Source organism: Dasypus novemcinctus, chromosome 10 (assembly GCF_030445035.2).
Source record: "Dasypus novemcinctus isolate mDasNov1 chromosome 10, mDasNov1.1.hap2, whole genome shotgun sequence".
Taxonomy (NCBI): Eukaryota; Metazoa; Chordata; class Mammalia; order Cingulata; family Dasypodidae; genus Dasypus; species Dasypus novemcinctus.
This window is the reverse complement of record NC_080682.1, coordinates 106,317,001-106,330,863: the sequence shown is the minus strand read 5'-3', so window position 1 is coordinate 106,330,863 and position 13,863 is coordinate 106,317,001. Positions and strand designations below refer to the sequence as shown.

The window sequence follows — 13,863 nt, the reverse complement described above, 5'->3', positions numbered from 1 at the left end:
CAATATACCCTTAAAGATATGAAGTTTTCATACATAAAATATCATACCAAAACATTTTTAAACAAGCTCAAATGTAGAGTTAAGGATATAAATTTTAGAATTTTAGAATATCAATATATTTTAATATTAAGTAAATTCCCTGTTATACACACTGCAAAACCTGCCAGTTTTTCTCCTTTGCTTGTGGCTGTAGGTTTATTCCTACCCTCTCACTGTACTTTAATATCATTCTTGCTACAAATGTTTCGGTTCCTGCTGCTTCTTCACACCTTTAATCCCTCACTTTCATGGTTCTTTGTCACTTCCTAATCAATAACCATCATGGAGGGCAAAATGACAATATCAATATTCTGAACTTTAGAAATTTAACTGAAAATATGATACAAAGAAGTGAAGTGACTTATTTATTCAATGCAGCATTGTTTTTAATAGAGAAAAACTGGCAACAGTTTACATTCATCAACAAGGGACTGGTTAAATAAATTATGGTACATAGAGAAATACTATTCAGCTGTAAAAAGAAGGAAAAGATTACTACATATTGATAAAATTTTTTATATATGGATATGTAATAACTTCAATTATACCATTAAGTAAGCCAAACAAAGAGGAAAACAGGACACACTATCCTACCATTTGGGTGAAAATGAAAAGTGTATAAAATATATTTAGAATATCTCTGGAAGGAAAATGGTAATATTGATGGTATCCTGGGAGATGCACTATGACTGGGAGATGAGAGAAGAATTTTCAATGTGTATCTTTTTCTGTCTTTTGATTTTTGAACAATGTGTGGTTTAAAACACAAAATATTTTAAATAAAAATAAACAAAAATAGCTAATAAATGTCTATTTACAATCTATGTCTTCAACCTTTCATAAGACAAAGAAGAGAAACCCTGAGCCTTCTGTTTCCATACTTACTTTTCTTCCCAGTAATGAAAGACATTCAGAATTCTATTAGCAGCAAAATATAACCTCCTACCATGTATCTTCATGTATATGCCACAGGAACAAATAGAGAATAAATACCAAGTACAAAACAAATCCCCTTTAAAAACGTAATAATAAAAGCACTCTTGATGCTATAATACTGAAAAGAATTATAATGGAGCTGGGTATTCAGGGATGTATTCTTTCAAAGCCAGACACTTACTGAATGTCTACTATGCTATGTTCTAGCCCTTGAGCAAGGTCAGTCTGTAGTTTCAATCTCTGTACAATGAATAAATCTGTGGACAATGAATCTCTGTCCCACCTAGGGAGCTTTAAAAAATATTACGGTTTGGGTCTCACCTCTAGAAATTGACTTAAGTGGTCTGGAGGTGTAGCTGGGCATTGAGAATTTTTTTAAGTTCCCCAAGTTGAGAGAGAGGTGCTAGGAATACAAAGGTACATGATTTGGAATGAGAGAGGAATTCAAATTCTTTACAGTTTTACCACTTCCCTACAAACTCCCACCATTTACAGTACGAACTTGGACAAATTCTTCAAAGTCTTTTTTGCCTTGGGTTGTGGCGACTGAATAAAATAACACGTATTATTTTTTTCTCTCTTGCTCTTTCAGTTATGCTTCTATAAAGTACTAAGGCTTTACTGCACAATATCAGATGTCTGAATATGTCTAGCTTTGCCATGGCCACAGAAATTTTCTAAGTTGGTCAGGTATCAGTTAAAGAAAAACTACTTCCTATAAAGAGAAATCATTGCTAGGAGAACACCTTCTATTTCTAATTTACATCATTAAAAAAAAAATCATAACCTAGATTTATCATTATTTTTTATGCCTTTGCACTTTAGCTCTGTAGGAAGTAAGAAGTGGCATTACATACTAAACAATACACTACAATAATATTGGCATTTGTAGTTACCCAAACGGTTATGTTTGCTGCTGGTCTTTATTTCTTTATGCTGCTCTGAACCACAGTCTAATATCCTTTCCTTTCAGTCCGAAGAATTCCCTTTAGCACTACTTGCCGGGGAGGTCTAGTGGTGATGAACTCCCTTAGCTTTTGTTTATCTGAGAATGTCTTAATCTCTCCCTCATTTTTGAAAGAAACTCTCATCAGATATAAAATTCTTAGCTGGTAGTTGTTTTCTTTCAGCACTTTAAGTATTTCGGCCTAATGCCTTCTTGCCTCCATGGTTTCTGATGAGAAATTGGCACTCAAATTAATTGGACACCCTTGTAGGTAACACACTGCTTTTCTCTTGCAGCTTTCAGAATGCTCTCCTTGTCCTTTGCATTTGATGGTGTGATCAGTATATGATGGGGTTTATTTTACTTCATGCTTATCCTGTTTAGTGTTCTCTAGGCATCTTGGTTGTGCACATTCATGTCTTCCATTAGGTTTGGGAAGTTCTCTACATTATTTCTTTGAATATTCTTTTTGCCTCTTTCTCTCTTCTCCTTCTGGGACTTCCCCAATGTGTATATGGTGCACCTGATGGAGTCCCAGAGGTGTCTTAGGCTAATTTTCACCATTACTATTGCTTTTTTCTTTCTGCTCTACAGTCTGACTCATTTCAAGTGTCTTGCCTTCAAGTTCACCAATTCTTTCTTCTGTCAGCTCCATTCTGCACTTGAAATCCTCTTGGGCATTTTTCATTTCATTTATTGTGGTCTTCAATTCCAGTAGTTGTTTTGTTCCTTTTCAAAATTTCTATCTCTTTACTAAGGCCCTTATACTGTTTGTTCTGTTTTCCTGATATACTTTAGTTTTTTTCTCTGTATTTTCCTTCCTGTCCTTGAGCATTTTTAAGATAATTTAAGTACAACTTTAAAAATTAAAATACACAAGTGGCTTAACAAATTATGGACCCACTCATTTTAAAACTTTTGTCCAGGCACATTTATCTTATTTAATCCTAAAAATAAAACTTGTTTCTCCAGTGTTTAGAAAGATACATAAATGAGTACAGATTGGGTAAATGACATAACCAAGATCTCTTTGTCAATGAAAAAAAAACTTAATCACATTTTTATCTCATAAAAATAAACTCCATATTATTTTTCTTTTGACCTTCAGCATTAATATAGTACCATCTCTGCCTTTGCTACAAAAATATTACAACACTTGTTAACCGTAGTCTATCAGTCACATTAATTATATTTTTCTCATGTATCACCCTATCCTTAACACCTTGTAGTAGAACATTCTTGTATTTATATTAATCACAATCCTCATCTACAACCAAAATCACTGTTATACAGTCCCTACATTATCCTGTCTGAAATTTCAATTAACATAACCTCTCTAGACTGCCTCTTTTAGCCACAATATTTATAAATCAGCAGTGTCTGTTTTACTCATTATAATGTACTATCAACTGTATACATTACCATAACTTACTTTCAACCTTATTAAACATTCTACATACATTCAGTATGAGTTCCCCCTTCTCAATCTACATTCTGTCTCTTACTAACCTATACTCTAAAGTTTAACTCCAAAAGTTTACTCATTGTATAATAGTTCATATCAGTGAGACCATACAATATTCATCCTTTTGAGACTGGCTTATTTCACTCAACATAATATCCTCAAGATTCATCCATATTGTCATGTGCTTCCCCAGTTTGTTTCTTCTTACAGCTGAATAGTATTCCATCATGTGTAACACATTTTGTTTCCATTCATTGGATGATGGTCACTTAAGTTGTTTCTATCTTTTAGCAATTGTAAATAATGCTGGTATAAACATCAGCATGCAAGTATCTGTATACTTGCTTTTCAATTCTTCTGAATATATTCTTAATAGTGCCTAACTGTCTTCTACAGAGGCAGCATATTACACTTCAGCCAACAGTGGAGGAGTGTTCCTATTTCTTCACATTCTCTCTAGTACTTGTAGTTTTCCTTCTCATTTTCTTTCTTTCCCTTTCCTATAATGACCATTCTGTAAGGTGTGAAATATTTCATTGTAGTTTTGATCTGCATTTCCCTAATAGCTAGTGATGCTGAGCATCTTTTCATGTACTTCATGGCTACATGTATTTCCTCTTTGCAAAAATGTCTATCAAGTCTTTTGCCCATTTTTAATTTGGGTTGCTTGTCTTTTTGTCATTGAGTTGTGAGATCTCTTTATATAACATGAAAATTAAACTCTTGTCAGATGTGGTTTCCAAAGATTTTCTCCCGTTGCATAGGCTGCCTTTTCACCTTAACAAAATCATGTGAAACACAGAAGTGTTTAATTTGGAGGAAGTCCTATTTCTCTCTTTTTTCTGTCACTGCCTGTACTTTGGGTATAAGGACCAAGAAACCACAACCTACCATAAGGTCTTGTAGATGTTTCCCTACATTTTCCTCTAGTTTCATTTTTCTAATTTTTATATTTAGCTCCTTAATCCTTTTTGAGTTAATTTTTGTATACTATGTGAGATAGGGATCCTCTTTCCTTCTTTTAGATATGGATATCCAGTATTCTCAGGACCATTTGTTGAAAAGACTATTCTGGCACAGTTGGTGGGGTTTAACAGTCTTGTCAAAAATCACTTGACCATAGCTGTGACATTCTATTTCTGAACTCTCAATTTAGTTCCACTGGTCAATCAGCCTATCTTTATGCCAGTACCATGCTATTTTTACAGCTGTAACTAAGTTATATACTTTACAGTTGGAAAGTGAGAGTCCTCAATCTTTGTTCTTCTTTTTAACTATATTTTTAGCTATTTGGGGCTCTTGCCATTCCAGATAAATTGGATAACGTTTTTCCAATTCTACAAGGAAGACCTGAAATTTTTATCAGGATTGCATTAAATCTGTAAATCAGTTTGGGTAGAATTTGCATCTTAATGCTAATTAGTTTTCCAACCCACGAAAAGACTGTCCTTCCATTTATTTACATCTTCTTTAGTTTCTTTTAGTGATGTTTTGTAGTTTTCTGCATATAGGTCCTTTATGTCTTTGGTAAAGTTTATTCCTAAATACTTGATTCTTTTAGTTGCTATTGTAAATGGAATTTATTTCCTGTCTTCCTCCTCAGTTTGATTATTAGCAGTGTACAGAAACCTTATTGATTGTTACATATTAATCTTGTATTGTGCCACTTTGCTAAAATTGCCTAATATTATAGTGTTAGTAGTTTTGGTGGACGTTTCAGAATTTTTAAAGTATAGGATCATATCATTAGCAAACAGGCAACATTTTACTTCTTCTTTTCCTATTTGGGTGTCTTTTATTCCTTTTCCTTTTTTTTTTTTCCTTCCTTCATTGCTCTAGCTAGAACTTCTAGCACAATACTGAATAATAGTAGAGATGACATCAGTGGGAAAGCTTCCATTCCAGTCTTTCACCATTGAGTACAACGTTGGCTTTGGATTTTACATATGTGCACTTATTGTACTGAGGAAGTTTCCTTCTGTTCCTACCTTCAGGAATGTTTTTATCAAGAAAGGATGGTACCTTTTCTCAAATGCCCGTTCAGCATCAACTGAGATTATGTGATCTTTTTTCTTTCAATTCATTAGTGTGGTTTATTACATTGACTGATTTTCTTATCTTGAGCTACACTTGCATACCTTGTATAAAACCCACTTGATCGTAGTTTATAAATTTTTAATGTGCTTTTGAATTCAGTTAGCAAGTTATTTTGTGGAGGATTTTTTTTTTCTCGGATTTTTGTATCTATATTCACTGGAGGAATTGGTCTATGATTTTCTTTTTTCATTGTATCTTTATCTGGTTTAGGTATCAGGGTGATGTTGGCATCCCAGAATGAGTTTGGTAGTGTTTCTTCCTGTTCAATTTTTAAAGAGCTTGAGCAAGATTAGTATTAGATCCATCTTTAAATGATTGGTAGAATTTACCTGTGAAGCCATCTTGTCTTAGGCTTTTCATTTTGGGAAGGTATTTGATGACAGTTTCAGTTTCTTTATCTGTGATCAGTTTGTTGAGGTTTTCTATTTCTTCCAGGCTCAGTGTAAGTTGTTTGAGTGCTTCTAGGAATTTGTAAATTTCACCTAGGTTGCCTAGTTTTTTGGCATACAGTTGTTCATAGTATTCTCTTATGATCTCCCTTATTTCTGCAGGGTCAGTGGTAATGTTCCCCCTCTCATTTCTGATTTTATTTGCATCTTCTCTCTTTGTCAGTCTAGCTAAGGGTTTGTTGATTTTCTCTGATTTTATTGTTTGTTCTCAATTTCATTTTATTTCTGCTCTGGTCTTTAGTATTTCTTTCCTTTGGCTTGGTTTGGGATTAGTTTGCTGTTCTTTATCTAGTTCCTCCAGGTGTACAATTAGGTCTTCAAATTTAGCTCCTTCTTCTTTTTTAATGTACACAAAGGAGGGCTATAAATTTCCTCCTCAACAATGCCTTTGCTGTATTACATAGCTTTTAACATATATGTTCTCATTTTCATTAGTCTCGAGATATTTACTAATTTCTCTTGCAATTTCTTCTTTGACATACTGATTATTTAAGAGTGTGTTGCTTAATCTCCATATATTTGTGGATTTCCCTTTTCTATCCATTACTGATTTCCAGCTTCATTCCATTTTGATCGGAAAAAGTGTTTTATATAATTTCAATATTTAAAAGTTTATTGAGATCTGACTTATGTCCCAGCATATGGTCTATCCTAAAGAAAGATCCATGCGCTTTTGATAAGCATATATATTCTGCTGTTTTGGGGTATAGTTCATTTATCATATTATTCAAGCTCTCTGTTTCCTTATTTATGCTCTGTCCAGATGTTCTATACAATATTGAAAGTGGTGTATTTAACTCTCCAAATATCATTGTAGGACATCTATTTCTCTCTTTAGTTTGCCAGTGTGTGCCTCATATATCTTGGGGCACCCAGGTTAGGTGCATAAATATCTATTATACTTACTTCTTGGTGAACTGTCCCTTTTATTAACATATAATGAACTTTTTCATATCATAACAATTTTTTATTTAAAATCTATTTTATCAGATATTAGTACCACTACTGCAGACCTTTTTTGGTTATTATTTGCATGGAATATCTTTTTCCAACCTTTCCTTTTCAAGCTGATTCTGTCCTTATGTCTGTGGTGAGTCTCTTATAGATAGTATATTAATGGCTCATTTTTAAAAAAAAATCCATTCTTTTAGTCTATGTCTTTTGATTGGGGAATTCAATCAATTAACATTCAATGCTATTACTATAAAAGCATTACTTATTTAATTCATTTTCTGCTTTGGCTTTCCATTGTCATATTTTACTATCAGCTTTTTACCCATTAAATTACCCTTAATGATAATCTTAATTTCACACTCCTCTCCAAGTCTCTCATCCTTGTCTTTTTCTTTCCAGCTGTAGCATTCTCTTTAGTATCGCTTGTAAATCTGGTCTTTTGGTAACATACTCTCTCAGTTTTTGTCTGTGAAGACTTTAAACTCACCTCATTTTTAAAGGAGCATTTTGTTGGATAAAGAATTCTTGGCTGGCAGCTGTTCCCTTTCAGTATCATCATACCAGTTTTTTCTTACCTTCATGGTTTCTGATGAGAGTTTGGCATTTAGTCTTATTGTAGTTTTCTTGTATGTGATACATTCCTTTTCTCTTGCTGTTTTCAGAATCCTGTATCTCTGGTATTTTCAATTCTGAACAATAGATGTCTCAGAGTAGGTCTATTCAAATTTTTTCTGTTTCAGGTACACTGTCCTTAAATATTGATATTCATGTCTTTCATAGGGTTGGAAAATTTTTGCTCATTATTTCCTCAAATATTTCTTCTTGCCTCCTTTCTCGTCCACTGCATTTTTCATTCTCATATGCTGTTATTTTTCTTTGCAGACTTTCAAATTTTTCTTTATGCTCACAAGTGTCATATTAATATCCTTTATCTCTTTAGCCATATTTATTCTTCAACTGCTAAACAGATTAAGGAGATTTGTGTGAACATCATTGCTTAGCTATCTTAAATTGTGTCTAATCTTTATTCTTGGTTTGCTTCCTCTGGCTGGGCCATATCTTCCTGCTTCTTAGTATGGCTTGTAATTTTTTGTCGATATCTAGGCACCTGATTGTGTAAGTGATTTTACTGTTTATCAATTTCTTTCTCTCACCTAGTTGTTTTATTTCACAGCTCTTTTCATTTTTGGTTCAATTTATTTTCCCCTAAAACTTTAAGATTGCCCTATTTAAGTTATCAAAACAGGAGCAAGGAGCCACTAATGGGGTCCAAGTCAGATCTATGGTGCTTGGGAAACAACTGGGAGACAAGCCTTATCTTCCTTCAGTTTCCTGGCGAGTCAACAGATGGTGCTCTTCAGCAAACCTTTGCCCCAAGCTGAATCCTTCACCATCCACTGACTGGATCTTCTGAGCCAGTGATTCAAAACCAGGTTATGCTGGGTGAACTTGCTGAAGAGAAACCACACTAAGCCCATGCTGCACCCACTCTCTTCCCAGGGAGGAATATGTCCTTTCCCTCTCAGTTGGCAGCTCAGCTGCAGATTTTACAGAGGCTGTTCACCTTGAGGGTGGGGGATGGGCGGTATTCCCAGCTGTGGGGGGTGGCTAACTGACGGCTTTCCTTTTGTCCTGTTTATCCATCCTGCAGTCCCTGCTGGACAGTGCATGCTGTATTCTCCTGCTCTGCAGGTTCCCAAAGCAGCTCCCTCGTATGACTTCCATGTGTTCTCCCCAATTTTGTAAGAGAGCTTAACCCTGCTTGAGCTACTCCAATGCCATTTTCCCGAAGCTCTGAACAAGCATTTTGAGATTAGACAGATCTGACATTGAGCCTTGGCTCAAGTATTTACCAGCTTGGGCAGGTTATATATTCTCTCTTAGCCTTAGTTTGTCTATCTAAATAATTGGGGTGATGCTAAGCTCTACTTCATGAGGAGGAAAATGAAAGTGCGGTAAGGCACTTAGCACAATACCTAGTATACAGTCAAGATCATTTTTAAAAAAGCTTTGTTTGATATAGCCACATTCTCATCTTCATTGGTGTTTTCTGGATTTTTATCTTCTTCCTTTTGGATGGGCCATTGTTTGTACTGGGCGTCTGCTTATTAGTTGCTTTGGAGTTCCCTAGTTTATAGGAGTTTGGTTGTCCCTCTGTTTCCCAGGAGACAAACCTGTCTCCCAGGTGTTTGAAGGTAGTAGGCCTTTGTTCCAGACTGTCTGCCTCTATAGTTTTTTACACTCCTTCTGTTGTCTCAAGCTGCTTTTACCTGGAAGGTACAACCATGAGGACTTTTCCAAGTCAGTCTTTCTCAGCCAAAACAGGGCCAGGGACCCAAGATGAGGGTGCAGATTGGTTCCAAAGTGCCCTGGGGAGGAGATCAGGAAGGGTGCCAAAGGCTTCTCCGTGGTTCACCAAAGCTAACCTTAACTGACCTGCCCACAAAATGCAGCCCGTCAGCTAACTGTACCCTGCAGCCCTGAGGAAACACAATGTCTTTAAGTCTCCCCTGCTACTGCCTCTGTCTGGGATGGGTTGAAACAATGGCTTGCAATGCCCTTGTCCAGGGTGGGTTGAAAGAATGGCCTTTTTCTGGGGCAAGTTGAAACAATAGCTGCCCTCAGAACAGGGCCTCTTGTAATCTGAATTTGCTAACCAAAAGTTATGATAACTGATTGGCCCTGCCCACCCATGTTCTTGCAGAACAGGATTTTTATGTCCTTTTTTGTCACCATCTGCTAGTCAGGGGCTGTACTCCACAATGGTCTGCCATGAGAATGGGGTGATGCATGCTGGTACCCACCATGCAGAAAGAGTAATTTATTGTTCTTTACCATAATTTATTAGCCTCTTCCTCCTGCTCTTCCCTGGATGCTATATAGTATTTTTCTGTCCTCTGGAGTTTCAAAATAGTTGTTTCAGACAGTTACTGTCTGTTTAATATTTATTTTTGTGGAAGGTCTGAGTCTTTGAGTTCCCTACATCCACAATCCTCCAGGACATCCACACATATATTCTGTATACAATTCCACTGTGTTCAAGAAGCCCATATATGAATATGACAATAAGAACTCTTGAGCTATATACACCTTGTCCTGAGCAACCTATTTCCAACTGCACCCCACTCCCAAAAAGGGGAAAAACTAAAAAAGAAAACAAGAGAAGAGTAAAAAAATACTGTTCCCTAATACTTCTGAGAGCTAAACTCATGTTTTCTTTGCTAGATGTTTTCATAACCCACTTCTGTTTTTATTAGTTGTGTGACTTTTGGCAAGTCACTTCTCTAATCCTGAGTTTCTTCAAATCAGGTGGGGTTACAATATTACCTATTTTAGAGTGTTTGTTACAAGGATTAAAGTAGCCTTCTCAGTGCCTGGTGACTCTCAATTTATCCTGTTCTATTTTTATCACAAAACTAATTAATTTTTAAATTATTTTGTTCCTGTATTTATTATTCTCCAGTTGTGCCACCTAACTTGACACTAATGTGACATTTATAAGAGCAAGAACATTTTGCATTTGTTCACCACTGTATTCCTAGAGCCTGACACATCAATGATTAATATGTGTTGACAGTATGAAATTAGCTAATGTGCATGAAGCACTTAACTGGGGTGTATCAATAAATGTTTGTTTCACTATTATTAAGTAGTTTTGAAGCCAATAAACATCACCTCCCTTATGTAATCTTGTACCTCAAAGGTACAGTAATCAAGACAGTATGGTACAGCATAATGAAAGTCATGTGTCATGGGAACAGAATTAAGAGTTCAGAAATGAATTCTTAACATTTATGGTAAATTGATTTTCAACAGAAGGGCAAGAAACTCAATAGAAAAAATAGTCTTTCTAACAAGTGGTGTTGGGACAATTGGATATCATCATGCAAAAGCAAGAATCTGGACCTCTTCCTCATATTATCCTCAGAAATTAAATCAAAGTAGATCATAAACCTAAATATAAGAGTTATAACTATAAAACTCTTAGAAGAAAACACAGGAGTAAATCTTTGTGATTTGGGGTTATGCAACGTTTTCTGGATACAATAGTAAAAGCAAAAGCGATAAAAAGAAAAGACTGGTAAGTTGGATCTCATCAAAATTTAAAGCTTCTGCTTAAAACTATAGTTTTTATAAGATCACCATATAGAAAGACAGTAAGGTTTCATGAATAATTACATGGGCTCTGAAGTCAGACTGACTTAAGTTTAAATCTCATTCCCAATAATTACCAGCTTTGCGACCTTTGACAAATTAATCTTTGCCTCAATTTCCTCAACTATAAGCTTTTAAAAGTGCTTATAAGAGTAATCACAGTGTTCCATGAATGTTATTTATTGCAAAAGTAATGTTCACAGCTAAGCTACATGGTGTACTGACTATATTTCCTTTCTTGTATAACCTTTTGCTTTTTTCTAGAACATTTATCTTTTATTTTATTTGCTTAGTTTTCTATTCAAGTGTCACTAAATGTTCCCCCAAATCTTCTAATGGGCAAAAGACAAGACATTAATAGGCATTTCAAAAAAGAAGAAACAGAAAAATTCCCTACATATATTCCCAATTTCACTAATAATCAAAGACATAAAATTTGAATCGTATCATTTTGCATCCATCATGTTGACAAACTATAAGATGCCAGGCATTACCTGGTGCTGGTAAGGATATAGATCAGATGGAACTGTTAACCATTGCTGCTGGGAGTGAAATTGGGGAAAATTGTTTGGAAAACAGTGAGGTTCTACCAGAAAATGGTTTGTTTCATTTCACAGAAAAATTCCCATACATAGGCCCTAAGATACATAAATAAGAAAGTTCATAGAAACGCTTCCATAAAAGGAAAGAATTGCAAGCAAGCTGTGTCCATCACCATTGGCATAGATAACAGATAATAAATAGCACATGACACAGGAGTAAAAATGAATATACTGCAGTTACATGCAATAACATGGAAGAATCTCAAAAATATAATACCTACAGAAGTAAGTATGAATAAAAGCAGTACGATTCCACTGATAATAAAGTTCAAAATCATGTAAAACTAAACAATATCTTGTTTATGAATACATGTATAGGTGGTAAAACTATAAAGAAAAGCAAGGGAATGACTAACATGCATTCCAAGATTGGAGAGGTTCTTGTGAAGAGGCAAATGAGCTTCTAATGTGATGGTAATGTGTTATTTTATAAGCTAGGTGGCAGATACATGGGAGTTTATTAGTCTTCATTCAATTGTACATATACATACATATTATATGAAATGTATAATAAACAATTAGACATTTTTATATTTAAAAAAATCTTTTGAGAAATCTGTAAAACTTCTCAATGTGGTCAATTACATGAAATAATCAATCAGGTCCATCTTTTTCTTGAAAACATCCATTCTTGGCAATCTCTGTTCACATGTTCCAAATGGAACTGCTTACTCTGTGGATACGATGAACTACTGTCATTTCACCATCTTCATTGTAATTTCTTTCACCATTTCCCTGTGTTGAATCTCAGATTCCTATCACCCACCCCAACCCCTTTCTTGGGTATATATCTTATTTTGATAGAACACACCATCCATTAATTTACTGAGACTGTAACATTTATTTTGAAACTTTGCATGTCAGAAAATGTTGTTACTCCATTTTCATACTTGTTGACAGTTTGGGGGGGACAGAAGTCTTATTTGGGGCTATTTCCAGTGATAGTAATTAGGTAACTCTAGCAATGGCAATTGATAGATTCAATCTTGAAAATGCTGGCAAAATTATATGTATGTATATATATTATATTGTGAAATATGTATATTACATGTATTATAACATATATAACATATAAGCTATATATATATTTATAAGATGAGCTGTCAAGGAAGTAAGAAATATTCAGGCCAAAAGTTAAGTGAAGGTGAGGCGCAGGGGCCACATTTTTACCTTGATGACACTGACCAAATGAGTTGAACCTGAGCTTTATGTTCAGGATTTCCTAAGGCACAAGGAAAAGACACAAAACCGAAGGCTCACTCAAGGTGGTGAGATCAGTAAAAAAACTCTATCCAATAAAGCTGAAATTTCAAAGGATTATACCCTCAGTGAAAGGGTGAAGTAGAATTATTGTCCACTCCACCACAAACATTACCTTCAAACTAAAAAAAAATGCCTATCTTAAAAGTTGGGACTAGGTAGAAGGGATAAGAAAACAAACAAACAAACCACCTTCCTTGACAAAACTATAACTACAAGGCAGCTCTCAAACAGATTTATAGCTGAATTCATATCACTTAGTATTATAAGAAGTCTCAAGCTGAGAATTTAGTTTAAAGTGGACCCAGACTAGTCCTGCCCTCAGGATCCCAACAGAAACAAAGACAAATCTTCTTCTAAGGAATCAACCTATATTCTAGACCTAGAAGTCTCACAAATAAAATTCCAAGGCAAATTATCAGCTGTCAAAAAGCAAGAAAAACATGAAGAAACAGACTATAAAAACTTTACATATTGAAATGACCAGTTAAGTTACCAGTATAAAATAATTGTTTAATATGTTTAAAGAAATAATAGAAACTTGAAACAAATACATCTAGAATGAAAAGAATAGAATTAAACAAATAAATGTCAAGTAAGCTAGAAAAATATGAAAGTTGCATGCAGAAGAAAGTAAACAGGTCTTACACATATCAATTGGAACTCCAAAAGGAAATAAGAGAATAGGATAAAAGATAATATTTGAAGAGTTAGTAGTTGAAACTTACAGAACTGATGAAACATTAAATACAGATTCCTGAAGCACAAGGAATTGAAAGATTTTAAGAGAATTAATACATTATGCTAAAACTACTGAAAAACAAAGTTCTTAAAAGCAGCCTGATCCTCCAAATTAGAGCTAGAATAGTTAAAGAAATAATTAATTCAAAGTGACATAGGGCATACAATAGAGTGACCTGGAGGGACAGAAAATTTATTTCATAGGGAATAGGGTACATG

The 13,863-nt window shown here is 34.7% G+C and overlaps 1 protein-coding gene across 1 annotated transcript in view; it reads right to left on the bottom strand.

The window, feature by feature from the left end:
- PPME1 (protein phosphatase methylesterase 1) overlaps nt 1-13,863 on the bottom strand; it is a 123,633-nt gene that overhangs the window by 71,253 nt on the left and 38,517 nt on the right. The window lies entirely within an intron of this gene.